Source organism: Arachis hypogaea, chromosome 19 (assembly GCF_003086295.3).
Source record: "Arachis hypogaea cultivar Tifrunner chromosome 19, arahy.Tifrunner.gnm2.J5K5, whole genome shotgun sequence".
NCBI classification, from domain to species: Eukaryota; Viridiplantae; Streptophyta; class Magnoliopsida; order Fabales; family Fabaceae; genus Arachis; species Arachis hypogaea.
In genome coordinates, this window is record NC_092054.1 from 69385267 (window position 1) to 69399847 (window position 14581).

Consider the following 14581-nt stretch of genomic DNA (forward strand, 5'->3'; position numbering starts at 1 on the left):
AGGCTTTAAGGTTTGTGATTTATGGTTTAGGGTGTAGGGTTTAGGGTTTATGGTTTGGGGTTTAGGGTTTATGGTTTAAGGTTTATGCTTTAGGGTTTGTGGTTTAAGGTTTACGATGTAGGGTTTAGGGTTTAAGGTTTGGGGTTGAAGGTTTATGGTTTAGGATTTCGGCTTTAGGGTTTGTGGTTTAGGGTTTAGGGTGTAGGGTTTTGGGTTTATAATTTATAGTTTATGGTTTGGGATTGAGGGTTTATGGTTTTGGGTTTTGGGTTATGCTTTAGGGTTTAGGTTTTAGCATTTATGCTTTAGGGTTTGTGGTTTAGGGTTTAGGATTTAGGGTTTGTGGTTTAGGGTTAAGGGTGTAGGATTTACGGTTTAGGGTGTACGATTTCGGGTTTAGGGTTTATGCTTTGGGGTTGAGGGTTTATGGTTTAGGGTTTAGGGTTTATAGTTTATGGTTTAGGCTTTCGGGATTATGGTTCGGGTTTTGGGTGTAGGGTTTAGGGTTTATGGATCGGGTTGAGGGTTTATGGTTTATGGTTTTGGATTTAGGGTTTGTGGTTTAAGGTCTAGGGTGTACTGTTTAGGGTTTAGGGTTTATGGTTTGGGGTTGAGGGTTTATCGTTTAGGATTTAGGCTTTAGGGTTTGTGGTTTAAGGTTTATGGTGTAGGGTTTAGGGTTTAAGGTTTATGGTTTGGTGTTGAGGGTTTAAGGGTTAGGGTTTAGTGTTTATGCTTTATGGTTTAGGGTGTACTGTTTAGGGTTTAGGGTTTAGGGTTTAGGGTTTTGGGTTTAGGGTTAAAGGTGTTTGGTTCAGGGTTTAGGGTTTATGGTTTGGGGTTGAGAGTTTATGGTTTAAGGTTTAGGGTTTATAGTTTAGGGTTTAGGCTTTAGAGTTTGGGGTTTAGGGTTTAGGGTTTAGGCTTTAGGCTTTAGGGTTTATGGTTTAGGGTTTAGAGTTTAAAGTTTAGGGTCTAGGGTTTAGTGTTTAGGGTCTAGGGTCTAGGGTTTAGGGTTTACGATTTATGGTTTGTGGTTGAGAGTAGGGTTGAGGGTTTATGGTTTGGGGTTTAGGGTTTAGGGTTTGTGATTTAGGGTTTAAGGTGTAGCATTTTAGGGTTTAGGATTTATGGTTTAGGGTTTAGGCTTTAGGGTTTATGCTTTTTCGTTTACGGTTTAGGGTTTAGGGTTTAGTGTTTAGGATGTAGGGTTTATGGTTTAGGGTTTAGGATTGAGAGTTTGGAAGTTATGGTTTAGAGTTTTGGATTTAGGGTTTATGGTTTAGGGTGTACGATTTCGGGTTTAGGGTTTATGCTTTGGGGTTGAGGGTTTATGGTTTAGGGTTTAGGGTTTATAGTTTATGGTTTAGGCTTTAGGGATTATGGTTCGGGTTTTGGGTGTAGGGTTTAGGGTTTATGGATCGGGGTTGAGGGTTTATGGTTTATGGTTTTGAATTTAGGGTTTGTGGTTTAAGGTCTAGGGTGTACTGTTTAGGGTTTAGGGTTTATGGTTTGTGGTTGAGGGTTTATCGTTTAGGGTTTATGCTTTATGGTTTCAATTTTAGTGTTTAGGGTGTAGGGTTTAGGGTTTAGGGTTTAGGGTTTGGGGTTGAGGGTTTATGGTTTAGGATTTAGGCTTTAGGGTTTGTGGTTTAAGGTTTAGGGTGTAGGGTTTAGGGTTTAAGGTTTATGGTTTGGTGTTGAGGGTTTAAGGGTTAGGGTTTAGTGTTTATGCTTTATGGTTTAGGGTGTAGGTTTATGGTTTAGGGTTTAGGCTTTAGGGTTTGTGATTTAAGGTTTAGTGTTTAATGTTTAGGATTTAAGCTTTAGGCATTAGGCTTTAGGATTTGTGGTTTAGGGTTAAGGGTGTAGGGTTTAGGGTTTATGGTTTGCGGTTTAAGTTTTATGGTTTACAGTTTAGTCTTTAGGGTTTGTGGTTTAGGGTTTTTGGTTTGTGGTTGAGCGTTTATGGTTTAAGGTTTAGGGTTTATAATTTAGGGTTTATGTGTCTTTTTGGCTTAGGGTTTAGGGTTTAGGATTTAGGGTTTGTGGTTTATGGTTTATGGTTTAGGGTTTAGGCTTTAGGGTTTAGGGTTTCGTCTTTGGGCTTTAGGGTTTTGGGTTTAGGGTTTAAAGTTTAGGATTTTGGGTTTAGGGTTTATGGTTTTGTGTCTAGTGTGTAGGGTTTAGGGTTTATGGTTTATAGTTTGGGGTTGAGGCTTTGTGGGTAGTGTTTATGGTTTCTGGTTTAGGGATTATGGTCTAGGGTTTAGGGTTTAGGGTATAGGGTTGAGAGTTTATGGTTTAAGGTTTAAGGTTTATAATTTAGGGTTTATGCATGTTTGTGGTTTAGGGTTTATGGTTTATGGTTTAGGGTTTAGGCTTTAGGTGTTTGGGGTTAGGGTTTATGGTTTAGGGATTAGAATTTAGGATTTATGGTTTCTGGTTTGGGGTTGATGGTTTATGGTTTAGGATTTAGGCTTTTATTGTTTGTGGTTTAGCATTTAGGGTGCTGAGTTTGCGGCTTAGGGTTTAGGGTCTAGGGTTAATGGTTTGGGGTTGATGGTTTAGGGTTTAGTGTTTAGGCTTTAGGGATTATGGTTCGGGTTTAGGGTGTAGGGTTTAGGATTTATGGTTCGGGGTTGAGGGTTTATGGTTTACAGTTTAGGCTTTTGGGTTAATGGTTTAAGGTTTAGGGTGTATAGTTTAAGGTTTAGGGTTTATGGTTTGGGGTTGAGGTTTTTTGTTTAGGGTTTATGCTTTAGGGTTTCTGGTATAGTGTTTAGGGTGTAGGGTTTAGGGTTTAGAATTTATGGTTTGTGGTTGATAGGTTAGGGTTTAGGGTTTGGGGCTTATGCTTTAGGGCTTAGGGTTTATGGTTTAGGCTTTAAGGTTTGTGGTTTACGGTTTAGAGTTTAGGATTTAGTATTTACGGTTTGTGCTTTAGGCTTTAGGGTTTGTGGCTTAGGGTTAAAGGTGTTTGGTTCAGGGTTTAGGGTTTATGGTTTGGGGTTGAGAGTTTATGGTTTAAGGTTTAGGGTTTATAGTTTAGGATTTAGGCTTTAGAGTTTGGGATTTAGGGTTTAGGCTTTAGGCTTTAGGGTTTATGGTTTAGGGTTTAGAGTTTAAAGTTTAGGGTCTAGGGTTTAGTGTTTAGGGTCTAGGGTGTAGGGTTTAGGGTTTACGGTTTATGGTTTGTGGTTGAGGGTAGGGTTGAGGGTTTATGGTTTGGGGTTTAGGGTTTAGGGTTTGTGATTTATGGTTTAAGGTGTAGCGTTTAGGGTTTAGGATTTATGGTTTAGGGTTTAGGCTTTAGGGTTTATGCTTTTTCCTTTACGGTTTAGGGTTTAGGGTTTAGTGTTTAGGATGTAGGGTTTATGGTTTAGGGTTTAGGATTGAAAGTTTGGAAGTTATGGTTTAGAGTTTTGGATTTAGGGTTTATAGTTTAGGGTTGAGGATTTATGATTTAGGGTTTTGGGGTTGTGATTTAGGATTTAGGCTTTGGGGTTTATGGTTTAGGGTTTAGGGTTTGGTGTTCATGATTTAGGGTTTAGGGTTTAGGGTTTGGGGTTTACGCCGTAGGATTTATGGTTTAGGGTTTATGCATAAGGGTTTAGGATTTATGGTTTAGGGTTTATGCATAAGGGTTTAGGGTTTGGGGTTTAGGGTTTGGGGTTGAATGTTTATGCTTTAGGGTTTCTGCTTTAGTGTTTAGTGTGGTGTAGGGTTTAGGGTTTTTGGTTTAGGGTTTAGTGTTTAGGGTTTAGCATTTAGGGTTTATACTTTAGGCTTTAGGGTTTGTGGCTTAGGGTTAAAGGTGTTTGGTTTAGGGTAGGGTTTAGGGTTTATGGTTTGGGGTTGATGGTTTATGGTTTAGAGTTTAGACTTTAGGGTTTGTGGTTTAGGGTTGAGGATTTATGGTTTAAGATTTAGGGTTTAGGCTTGTTTGTGGTTTAGGGTTTAGGGGTTAGGGTTTAGGGTTTAGGCTTTAGGATTTGGGGTTTGTGGTTTAGGGTTTAGGGTTTAGGGTTTAGGGTTTAGCGTGTAGGGTTTAGGGTTTGTGGTTTGGGGTTAAGGGTTTATGGTTTAGGATTTAGGCTTTAGGGTTTGTGGTTTAAGGTTTAGGTTGTAGGGTTTAGGGTTTAAGGTTTATGGTTTGGGGTTGAGGGTTTATGGTTTAGGATTTAGGCTTTTATTGTTTGTGGTTTAGCATTTAGGGTGTAGGTTTTGGGGTTTAGGGTTTAGGGTTTAGGGTTTATGGTTTGGGGTTGATGGTTTAGGGTTTAGGGTTTATGCTTTAAGGATTATGGTTCGGGTTTAGGGTGTAGGGTTTATTATGGTTCAGGGTTCGGGGTCGAGGGATTATGGGGTAGGGTTTAGGCTTTTGGTTTTGTGGTTTAAGGTTTAGGGTGTACGGTTTAGGGTTGAGGGTTTATGATTTAGTGTTTATGCTTTAGGGTTTATGCATTAGGGTTTCTGGTGTAGTGTTTAGGATGTAGGGTTTAGGATTTAGGGTTTTCGATTTATGGTTTGGGATTGAAGGGTTAGGCTTTAGGGTTTGGGGCTTATGCTTTAGGGCTTTGGGTTTATGGTTTAGGCTTTAGGGTTTGTGATTTAGGGTTTAGGATTTACGGTTTAGGCTTTAGGCTTTAGCGTTTGTGGCTTAGGGTTAAAGGTGTTTGGTTCAGCGTTTAGGGTTTAGGGTTTAGGGTTTATGGTTTGGGGTTGAGAGTTTATGGTTTAAGGTTTAGGGTTTATAGTTTAGGTTTTAGGCATGTTTGCGGTTTAGGGTTTAGGCTTTAGGGGTTTGGGGTTTAAGGTTTTGGGTTTAGGGTTTAGGGTTTAGGGTTTATGGTTTATGGTTTGGGATTTAGGGTTTATGGTTTAGGATTTAGGATTTTATTGTTTGTGATTTAGCATTTAGGGTGTAGGGTTTGGGGTTTAGGGTTTAGGGTCTAGGGTTAATGGTTTGGGTTTAATGGTTTAGGGTTTAGTGTTTAGGCTTTAGGGATTATGGTTCGGGTTTAGGGTTTAAGTTTAGGGTTTATGGTTCGGGGTTGAGGGTTTATGGTTTATGGTTTAGGCTTTTGGGTTTGTGGTTTAGGTTTAGGGTGTACGGTTTAGGGTTTAGGATTTATGGTTTGGGGTTGAGGGTTTATCGTTTAGGGTTTATGCTTTATGGTTTCTAGTATAGTGTTTAGGGTGTAGGGTGTAGGGTTTAGGGTTTAGGATTTATGGTTCGGGGTTGAGGGTTTAGGGCTTATGCTTTAGTGCTTAGGGTTTATGGTTTAGGCTTTAGGGTTTGTGGTTTAGGCTTTATGGTTTAGGGTTTAGGATTTACAGTTTATGCTTTAGGCTTTAGGGTTTGTGGCTTAGGGTTAAAGGTGTTTGGTTCAGGGTTTAGGGTTTAGGGTTTATGGTTTAGGGTTTAGGGTTTATGGTTTGGGGTTGAGAGTTTATGGTTTAAGGTTTAGGGTTTATGGTTTAGGGTTTAGGCAAGTTTATGGTTTAGGGTTTAGGGTTTAAGGTTTAGGGTCTAGGGTTTAGTGTTTATGGTATGGGGTGTAGGGTTTAGGGTTTACAGTTTATGGTTTGGGGTTGAGGGTAGGGTTGAGGGTTTATGGTTTGGGGTTTGTTATTTAGGGTTTAAGGTGTAGCGTTTAGGGTTTAGTGTTTATGGTTTGGGGTTGAGGGTTTATTGTTTCGGGTTTAGGGTTTATAGTTTAGGGTTTAGGGTTTAGGGTTTGTGATTTATGGTTTAGGGTTTAGGGTTTATGGTTTTGTTTAAGGTTTAGGGTTTAGGCTTTAGGCTTTATGGTTTATGGTTTAAGATTTACGATGTAGGGTTTAGGGTTTAGGTTTTATGGTTTGGGGTTGATGGTTTATGGTTTAGGATTTAGGATTCAGGGTTTGTGGTTTAGGGTTTATGGTGTAGGGTTTAGGGTTTAGGGTTTATAGTTTATGGTTTGGGGTTGAGAGTTTATGGTTTAGGGTTTAGGGTTTATGCTTTAGGATTTAGGATTTAGCGTTTAGGCTTTAGGATTTGTGGTTTAAGGGATAAGGGTGTAGGATTTAGGGTTTATGGTTTATGGTTTGGGCTTGAGGGTTTATAGTTTAGGGTTTAGGGTGTAAAGTTTAGGGTTTATGGTTTATGGTTTGGGGTTGAGGATTTATGGTTTAGGTTTTATGGTTTGTGGTTTAGGGTGGTTTATGGCTTGGGGTTGATGGTTAATGGTTTAGGGTTTAGTGTTTGTAGTTTAGGGTTTAGGCTTTAGGGTTTGTATTTTATGGTTTAGGGTATAGGGTTTATGCTTTAGTGTTTGTGGTTTAAGGTTTGATGTTTAGGGTTTAGGGTTTATGCTTTAGGGTTTAGGGTTTATGCTTTAGGGTTTCTGGTATAGTGTTTAGGGTGTAGGGTTTAGGGTTTAGGGTTTTGGATTTATGGTTTAGGATTGAAGGGTTAGGGTTTAGGGCTTATGCTTTAGGGTAGGGTTTATGGTTTAGGCTTTAGGGTTTGTGTTTTAGGGTTTAGGATTTACGGTTTATGCTTTAGGCTTTAGCGTTTGTGGCTTAGGGTTAAAGGTGTTTAGTTCAGGGTTTAGGGCTTAGGATTTAGGATTTAGGGTTTATGGTTTGGGGTTGAGAGCTTATGGCTTATGGTTTAGGGTTTATAGTTTAGGGTTTAGGCATGTTTGTGGTTTAGGGTTTATGGTTTGGGATTTAGGCTTTAGGGGTATGGGGTTTATGATTTATGATTTAGGGTTTATGGTTTATTGTTTGGGGTTGAGGGTTTATGGTTTAGGATTTAGGCTTTTATTGTTTGTGATTTAGCATTTAGGGTATAGGGTTTGGGGTTTAGGGTTTAGGGTCTAGGGTTAATGGTTTGGGGTTGATGGTTTAGGGTTTAGTGTTTAGGCTTTAAGGATTATGGTTTGGGTTTAGGGTGTAGGGTTTAGGGTTTATGGTTTGGGGTTGAGGGTTTATGTTTTAGGGTTTAGGCTTATGGGTTAGTGGTTTAGGTTTAGGGTGTACGGTTTAGGGTTTAGGATTTATGGTTTGGGGTTGAGGGTTTATCGTTTAGGGTGTACGGTTTAGGGTTTTTGGTATAATATTTAGGGTGTAGGGTTTAGGGTTTAGGGTTTAGGATTTATGGTTTGGGGTTGAGGGGTTAGGGTTTAGGGCTTATGCTTTAGGGCTTAGGGTTTATGGTTTAGGCTTTAGGGTTTGTGGTTTAGGATTTATGGTTTAGGGTTTAGGATTTACGGTTTATGCTTTAGGCTTTAGGGTTTGTGGCTTAGGGTTAAAGGTGTTTGGTTTAGGATTTAGGGTTTAGGGTTTAGGGTTTATGGTTTATGGTTTATGGTTTGGGGTTGAGAGTTTATGGTTTAAGGTTTAGGGTTTATAGTTTAGGGTTTAGGCATATTTATGGTTTAGGGTTTAAGGTTTAGGGTTTAGGCTTTAGAGTTTGGGGTTGATGGTTTATGGTTTAGGGTTTAGGCTTTAGGGTTTATGGTTTAGGGTTTAGGTTTTAAGGTTTAGGGTCTAGGGTTTAGTGTTTATGGTCTAGGGTGTAGGGTTTAGGGTTTACGATTTATGGTTTGGGGTTGAGGGTAGGGTTGAGGGTTTATGTTTTGGGGTTTAGGGTTTAGGGTTTAGGGTTTGCGATTTAGGGTTTAAGGTGTAGCATTTAGGGTATAGGGTTTATGGTTTGGCATTGAGGATTTATGGTTTAGGGTTTAGGCTTTAGGGTTTATGCTTTAGGATTTACGGTTTAGGGTTTAGGGTTTAGGGGTTTAGGGTTTAGGATGTAGGGTTTATGGTTTAGGGTTTAGGATTGAGAGTTTGGAATTTATGGTTTAGGGTTTTGGGATTAGGGTTTAGGGTTAAGGATCTATGGTTTAGGGTTTAGGGATTATGATCTAGGGTTTAGGCTTTGGAGTTTATGGTTTAGGGTTTAGGGTTTGGTGTTTAGGGTTTAGTGTTCAGAATTTTGGGTTTAGGCTTTAGGGTTTGGGGTTTATGCCTTAGGATTTATGGTTTAGGGTTTAGGCATAAGGGTTTAGGGTTTATGGTTTGGGGTTGAAGGTTTATGGTTTAGGGTTTAGGCTTTAGTATTTGTGGTTAAGGGTTTAGGGTGTAGCATTTAGGGTTTAGTGTTTATGGTTTGGGGTTGAGGGTATATTGTTTCGGGTTTAGGATTTATAGTTTAGGGTTTAGGCTTTAGGGTTTGTGATTTATGGTTTAGGGTTTAGAATTTAGGGTTGATGGTTTATGGTTTATGGTTTAGGCTTTAGGGTTTGTGGTTTAAGGTTTACGATGTGGGGTTTAGGGTTTAGGGTTTTTGGTTTGGGGTTGATGGTTTATGGTTTAGGATTTAGGCTTTAGGGTTTGTGGTTTAGGGTTTAGGGTGTAGGGTTTAGAGTTTAGGGTTTATTGTTTATGGTTTGGGGTTGAGAGTTTATGGTTTAGGATTTAGGGTTTATGCTTTAGGATTTAAAATTTAGCATTTAGGCTTTAGAATTTGAGGGTTTATAGTTTAGGGTTTAGGGTGTAGGGTTTACGGTTTATAGTTTGGGGTTGAGGATTTATGGTTTAGGGTTTAGGGTTTGTGGTTTAGGGAGTAGGGTTTAGGGTTTAGGGTTTATGGCTTGGGGTTGATGGTTAATGGTTTAGGGTTTAGTGTTTGTAGTTTAGGGTTTAGGCTTTAGGGTTTGTGTTTTATGGTTTAGGGTATAGGGGTTTATGCTTTAGTGTTTGTGGTTTAAGGTTTGAGGTTTAGGGTTTAGGGTTTATGCTTTAGAATTTAGGGTTTAGGGTTTCTGGTGTATGGTTTATGGTTTAAGATTTATGGTTTAGTATTTAGAGTTGAGGATTTATGGTTTAGGGTTTAAGGGTTGTGATTTAGGGTTTAGGCTTTGGGGTTTATGGTTTAGGGTTTAGGGTTTATGGTTTAGGGTTTAGGATTTAGGGTTTAGTGTTCGGGGTTTATGCCTTAGGATTTAATGTTTAGGGTTTAGGCATAAGGGTTTAGGGTTTATGGTTTGGGGTTGAGGGTTTAGCATTTGTGGTTTAGGGTTAAGGGTGTGGGGTTTAGAGTTTAGGGTTTATGGTTTATGGTTTAGGGCTGAAGGTTTATGGTTTCGGGTTTAGGGTTTATCGTTTAGGGATTAGGCTTTAAGGTTTGTGATTTATGGTTTAGGGTTTAGGGTTTGGGATTTATGGTTTGGGGTTGAGGGTTTATGGTTTCAGGTTTCGGCTTTAGGGTTTATGGTTTAAGGTTTACGATGTAGTGTTTAGGGTTTATGGTTTCGGGTTGAGGGTTTATGGTTTAGGATTTAGGCTTTAGGGTTTGTGGTTTAGGGTATAGGGTGTAGGGTTTAGGGTTTATGATTTATATTTTATGGTTTGGGGTTGAGGGTTTATGGTTTAGGGTTTTGGGTTTAGGACTTAGGGTTTAGGTTTTAGCATTTAGGTTTTAGGGTTTATGCTTTAGGGTTTAGGCTTTATGGTTTATGGTTTGGGGTTGAGGGTTTATGGTTTATGGTTTATGGTTTGGGGTTAAGGCATTATGGTTTAGGGTTTAGGCTTTAGGGTTTGAGGTTTAGGGTTTAGTGTGTACCATTTAGGGTTTAGGTTTTATGCTTTGGGGTTGAGGGCTTATGGTTTAGGGTTGATGGTTTATAGTTTAGGGTTTAGGCTTTAGGGATTATGGTTCGGGTTTTGGGTGTAGGGTTTAGGGTTTATGGATCGGGGTTGAGGGTTTATGGTTTAGGGTTTAGGATTTAGGGTTTAGGGTTTGTGGTTTAAGGTTTAGGGCGTACTGTTTAGGGTTTAGGGTTTATGGTTTGGGGTTGAGGGTTTATCATTTAGGGTTTATGCTTTAAGGTTTCAGGTTTTGTGTTTAGGGTGCAGGGTTTAGGGTTTAGGGTTTAGGGTTTATGGTTTGGGGTTGAGGGTTTATTTATGGTTTAGGATTTAGGCTTTAGTGTTTGCGTTTTAAGGTTTAGGGTGTAGGATTTAGGGTTTGTGATTTAGGGTTTAAGGTGTAGCATTTAGGTTTTAGGGTTTATGGTTTGGCATTGAGGGTTTAGGGTTTAGGGTTTTAGGCTTTATTTAGGGTTTAGGGTTTACGGTTTAGGGTTTAGGGTTTCTAGTTTATGGTTTAGGGGTTTAAGGTTTAGGGTTTAGGGTGTAGGGTTTATGGTTTAGGGTTTAGGATTAAGATTTTGGAATTTATGGTTTAGGATGGTTTTGGGTTTAGGGGTTGTGATTTAGGGTTTAGGCTTTGGGTTTATGGTTAGGGTTTGGTGTTTAGGGTTTAGGGTTCTGGATTTAGGGTTTAGGGTTTAGTGTTTGTGATAGGGATTTAATTGGGGTTTAATACATTCAAAGTAATAAAATCCTAACAGAAGGGGGGACAAGGAAAGAATGGCATTAAGAAGAAGAATTTATTGGCATAAAGAGACACAGCAAAAACAAAAAAGATTGATAAAGGATTTTCCTACTAGACCTCTAAGATACCTATTCTTAGCAACCTAGGTAACCGGAAAGGATTCCCTACTAGACCTTCAAAGAACTTGTCCTTGAAAATTGAATGACTCAATCTTCTCCATGCAACAAGCGAAGCAAATCACTCACCTCGCTTAATCACACTAAAAAAACGTGCATAAAGCACTAAGAAAATTTTATTCATCAAAAGTTATATAAATTGTCTCACCAGAAGGTGTTTAAATAGGCACCTAACAAACTAACTAAAAGATAAAATAAGATAACTTAATTTAAATCAGATTTGATCTTATTGGATTAGATCAGATTTGATTTAAATTTTAAAATCCTAAAAATACTACTAAGCAAATTATAACTAAATCAAATCTTCTAACAAACTCTAACAGAAAAATAAATTAAAATAAAAGCCTAATAAATTCGAAATAAATAATAAATTATGCCTCCCACTGAATTTGAAAAGCATTATTGGGCTTCTTGCTATCCTAACTTAGCCTATTGGGCCTTATGAGTTGTCGCAGTTTCAGCACCACTGTTTTTGAGACGAACTTTTGGTCTTCTAGATGTCTAAGACCGACATGGTATGATTCTTCTAGTATTCAGATCTTTGAATGTGACGAGATTAATATTCTGTCCCTTAACTCTAAGATGACGAAAATGCCCTCTAGACCACGTATCAGTTTGTGGTTTAAAGTTTACGATGTAGGGTTTAGGGTTTATGGTTTGGGGTTGATGGTTTATGGTTTAGGATTTAGGCCTTAGGGTATGTGGTTTAGGGTTTAGGGTGTAGGGTTTATGGTTTAGGGTTTATAATTTATGGTTTGGGGTTGTGAGTTTATGGTTTAGGGTTTAGCGTTTAGGCTTTAAGATTTGTGGTTTAAGGATTAAGGGTGTAGGATTTAGGGTTTAGGGTTTATGGTTTGAGCTTGAGGGATTGTGGTTTAGGGTTTAGGGTGTAGGGTTTATGGTTTATGGTTTGGGGTTGAGGGTTTATGGTTTAGGGTTTAGGTTTTGTGGTTTAGGGTGTAGGGTTTAGGGTTTTAGGGTTTATGGCTTGGGGTTGATGGTTAATGGTTTAGGGTTTAGTGTTTGTGGTTTAACGTTTGAGGTTAAGGGTTTAGGATTTATGCTTTAGGGTTTATGGTTTAGGGTTTATGGTTTAGGGGTTTAGGGTTTATGGTTTCGGGTTTAGGGTTTAGGGGTTTATGGTTTATGGTTTAGGGTTTAGGGTTTAGGGTTTAGGGTTTATGGTTCAGGGTTTATGGTTTAGGATTTAGGGTTTAGGGTTTAGTGTTCGGTGTTTAGGCCTTAGGATTTATGGTTTAGGGTTTAGGCATAAGGGTTTATGGTTTATGGTTTGGGGTTGAGGGTTTATAGTTTAGGGTTTAGGCTTTAGTCTTTGTGGTTTCGGGTTAAGGGTGTAGGGTTTAGAGTTTAGTGTTTATGGTTTAGGGTTGAAGGTTTATGGTTTCGGGTTTAGGGTTTATAGTTTAGGGTTTAGGCTTTAAGGTTAGTGATTTATCGTTTAGGGTTTAGGGTTTAGGGTTTATGGTTTATGGTTTAGGGTTTAGGCTTTAGGGTTTGTGGTTTAAGGTTTACGATGTAGGGTTTAGGGTTTAGGGTTTATGGTTTGGGGTTGATGGTTTATGGTTTAGGATTTAGGCTTTAGGGTTTGTGGTTTAGGTTTAGGGTGTAGGGTGTAGGGTTTAGAGTTTAGGGTTTATAGTTTATGGTTTGGGGTTGAGAGTTTATGGTTTAGGATTTAGGGTTTATGCTTTAGGATTTAGGATTTAGCGTTTAGGCTTTTGGATTTGAGGGTTTATAGTTTAGGGTTTAGGGTGTAGGGTTTAGGGTTTATAGTTTGGGGTTGAGGATTTATGGTTTAGGGTTTAGGGTTTGTGGTTTAGGGAGTAGGATTTAGGGTTTAGGGTTTATGGCTTGGGGTTAATGGTTAATGGTTTAGGGTTTAGTGTTTGTAGTTTAGGGTTTAGGGTTTAGGGTTTGTGTTTTATGGTTTAGGGTATAGTGTTTATGCTTTAGTATTTATCGTTTAAGGTTTGAGGTTTAGGGTTTAGGGTCTATGCTTTAGGGTTTAGGGTTTAGGATTTAGGGTTTAGTGTTCAGGGTTTATGCCTTAGGATTTAATGTTTAGGGTTTAGGCATAAGGGTTTAGGGTTTATGGTTTGGTGTTGAGGGTTTATAGTTTAGGATTTAGGCTTTAGTCTTTGTGGTTTAGGGTTAAGGGTGTGGGGTTTAGAGTTTAGGGTTTATTGTTTATGGTTTAGGGCTGAAGGTTTATGGTTTCGGGTTTAGGGTTTATCGTTTAGGGTTTAGGCTTTAAGGTTTGTGATTTATGGTTTAGGGTTTAGGGTTTGGGGTTTATGGTTTTTTGGTTTATGGTTTAGGTTTAGGCTTTAGGGTTTATGGTTTAAGGTTTACGATGTAGGTTTAGGGTTTATGGTTTCGGGTTGAGGGTTTCTGGTTTAGGATTTAGGCTTTAGGGTTTGTGGTTTAGGGTTTAGGGTGTAGGGTTTAGGGTTTATGGTTTATAGTTTATGGTTTGGGGTTGAGGGTTTATGGTTTAGGTTTTGGGTTTATGGTTTAGGGTTTAGGTTTTAGGGTTTATGCTTTAGGGATTAGGCTTTATGGTTTATGGTTTGGGGTTGAGGGTTTATAGTTTATGGTTTATGGTTTGGGTTAAGGCATTATGGTTTAGGGTTTAGGCTTTAGGGTTTGAGGTTTAGGGTTTAGTGTGTACCATTTAGGGTTTAGATTTTATGCTTTGGGGTTGAGGGTTTATGGTTTATGGTTTATAGTTTAGGGTTTAGGCTTCAGGGATTATGGTTCGGGTTTTGGGTGTAGGGTTTAGGGTTTATGGATCGGGGTTGAGGGTTTATGGTTTAGGGTTTAAGATTTAGGTTTGTGGTTTAATGTTTAGGGTGTACGGTTTAGGGTTTGGGGTTTATAGTTTGGGGTTGAGGGTTTATCGTTTAGGGTTTATGCTTTAAGGTTTCAGGTTTAGTGTTTAGGTGTTTGGGGTTTAGGGTTTATGGTTTAGGGATTAGAGTTTAGGATTTATGGTTTCTGGTTTGGGATTGATGGTTTATGGTTTAGGATTTAGGCTTTTATTGTTTGTGGTTTAGCATTTAGGATGTAGAGTTTGCGGCTTAGGGTTTAGGGTCTAGGGTTAATGGTTTGGGGTTGATGGTTTAGGGTTTAGTGTTTAGGCTTTAGGAATTATGGTTCGGGTTTAGGGTGTAGGGTTTAGGTTTATGGTTAGGGTTGGGGTTTATGGTTTACAGTTTAGGGTTTTGGGTTAATGGTTTAAGGTTTAGGGTGTTAGTTTAGGTTTAGGGTTTATGGTTTGGGTTGAGGTTTTTTGTTTAGGTTTAGTTTAGGTTTGGTATGTGTTAGGGTTTAGGGTTTGGGGCTTATGCTTTAGGGCTTAGGGTTTATGGTTTAGGCTTTAAGGTTTGTGGTTTACGGTTTAGAGTTTAGGATTTAGTATTTACGGTTTGTGCTTTAGGCTTTAGGGTTTGTGGCTTAGGGTTAAAGGTGTTTGGTTCAGGGTTTAGGGTTTATGGTTTGGGGTTGAGAGTTTATGGTTTAAGGTTTAGGTTTATAGTTTAGGGTTTAGGCTTTAGAGTTTGGGGTTTAGGGTTTAGGGTTTAGGCTTTAGGGTTTATGGTTTAGGGTTTAGAGTTTAAAGTTTAGGGTCTAGGGTTTAGTGTTTAGGGTCTAGGGTGTAGGGTTTAGGGTTTACGGTTTATGGTTTGTGGTTGAGGGTAGGGTTGAGGGTTTATGGTTTGGGGTTTAGGGTTTAGGGTTTGTGATTTAGGGTTTAAGGTGTAGCGTTTAGGGTTTAGGATTTATGGTTTAGGGTTTAGGCTTTAGGGTTTATGCTTTTTCGTTTACGGTTTAGGGTTTAGGGTTTAGTGTTTAGGATGTAGGGTTTATGGTTTAGGGTTTAGGATTGAGAGTTTGGAAGTTATGGTTTAGAGTTTTGGATTTAGGTTTATGGTTTAGGGTTGAGGATTTATGATTTAGGGTTTTGGGGTTGTGATTTAGGGTTTAGGCT